Source organism: Pteropus medius, unplaced genomic scaffold, assembly GCF_902729225.1.
Source record: "Pteropus medius unplaced genomic scaffold, Ma_sr-lr_union100, whole genome shotgun sequence".
NCBI classification, from domain to species: Eukaryota; Metazoa; Chordata; class Mammalia; order Chiroptera; family Pteropodidae; genus Pteropus; species Pteropus medius.
This window is the reverse complement of record NW_024344378.1, coordinates 10,196,209-10,197,787: the sequence shown is the minus strand read 5'-3', so window position 1 is coordinate 10,197,787 and position 1,579 is coordinate 10,196,209. Positions and strand designations below refer to the sequence as shown.

General features: G+C 40.7%; 1 protein-coding gene and 1 long non-coding RNA gene across 9 annotated transcripts in view; both read right to left on the bottom strand.

The window, feature by feature from the left end:
* Positions 1 to 1,564, bottom strand: part of LOC120609066 (uncharacterized) — a 6,805-nt gene extending 5,241 nt beyond the window's left edge. The window contains exon 1 of the long non-coding RNA XR_005654645.1: positions 1,191 to 1,564. This is a non-coding gene — a long non-coding RNA (uncharacterized LOC120609066). The remainder of the gene's footprint in view (positions 1 to 1,190) is intronic.
* The window catches only part of ABLIM1 (actin binding LIM protein 1), a 254,075-nt gene that overhangs the window by 180,920 nt on the left and 71,576 nt on the right, over positions 1 to 1,579 (bottom strand). The window lies entirely within an intron of this gene.

The window sequence follows — 1,579 nt, the reverse complement described above, 5'->3', positions numbered from 1 at the left end:
GTCCCAAAGCAGACCAGTGTTGATGCCATGTCATGGATTGGAGCAGGCCACAATCTGGGGCGGGGGGGTGGGTACCTGGGTGGGCAGTGTTTGGAATGGGGAAACTTCAGACTGTGCTAAATTAGCAGTTGGAGAAGGGAATCCATTGGAAGAACTGAGTGTCTCTGGAAATACTGAATCAGAAAGGGAAGTGGAAATGGGAGAGTATTCAATTATGCACCAGCACCTGGGAGGAAGGAAAGGGAGAGGACCTTGCTGAGGTTGAGGAGGGGAGAGAGATGGGTCATTTTGACAACCAAGGGGCAAGTGGATTAAGACAAAGTTATTAGTAGAGAATGTAGAGTACCCCACTGAGTCATCCCTCTCTTGCACAGATTCATACAGTCAGCCACGCCGAAGAGGGGCAGTGATTATGGGAGGAGACTCTAATGGACAAATGGCCACAATCAAAGGATATAGTTGCTTACTAAGGGGGAACTAGATCTCTAATGTAAGGGGTTTGGTTAGAATCTCAAAGATTAGTGCCTGAGTGATTAGAAAAAAGTAAAGTCATGGAGACAAGAGATGTAGGAAAGAGAATGAGTTTTGGTGGAAGGAGGTGATAATGAACTAATCTCAGATGTAATAAGAAGTTTAAGACATCATCAGAACATCTATGGAGTACGTCCGGAACGCAACTGGGAATGCTGCTCTGGATCTCAGGGGAGAAGTCAAAATTGAAGATGTCCACCAAAGTATGGGCTTTCTGCCAGAGTGGATGAGAGAGAGAACAAATCACTGGACCATGAACTTCTTGAAAGCAAAGGTGGTCTCGTTCATTTCTGTGTCTGCTTCAGGAGAGGTGCTTTGCTAATATTTATGAACACTGGACCTTAAAACAAATGTAAATTATCTGGGAAAAAATATTAAAATTGCCCAACTAGACTCAATGTACTCAAACTGACCCTCTGTGCATAAACTCTTGAACTCCACTTTTTGCATTAACTAAATGGTCTGACTCAGCAGTACTTCCTAGCATTCTAATTAAAGACACATATATTTTATTGATTGAAATTTCCAGTAACACAGCATAATGCTATTACTTACCCTGCCAAGAAAAGAAAAGCAGTTAAAAAAAAAAAAAACACTTAAAGAAGGCTTCAATTCATCCTTTGTCACAGAGAATTTAAAAATGTAGTAATTAAACTCACCTAAAAGGACACAGGTTTGCAGAGAACAGATTCAGAAAAATATCAAATTCTAAAGACTATTGCTCCTTGCACAATTCACTTTATGACAAATGTGCACGCATCAGTAAAAATGTACACAGAAAATCCAAAAGTGACATAGGCCGCGATCTATATAAAGGCAATTCAATCAGCATTTATTGAGCATTTCTTTGCACACAGCCCTGCAATAGGTATGAAATAGAAGAATAAAGTGCTTTGCTTTTTATTTTCAAATGGAAACCAAAGTATTCCTTAAAGGCTTCCAACACAGGAGCCCTCAAAACAAAGTAAACAAAAATAGCCTGTACCAGGATGAAGTGGGTGGTAGATGTCTTCAACAGGACAGATGGATCATTTGGAGCTGTGCGTGT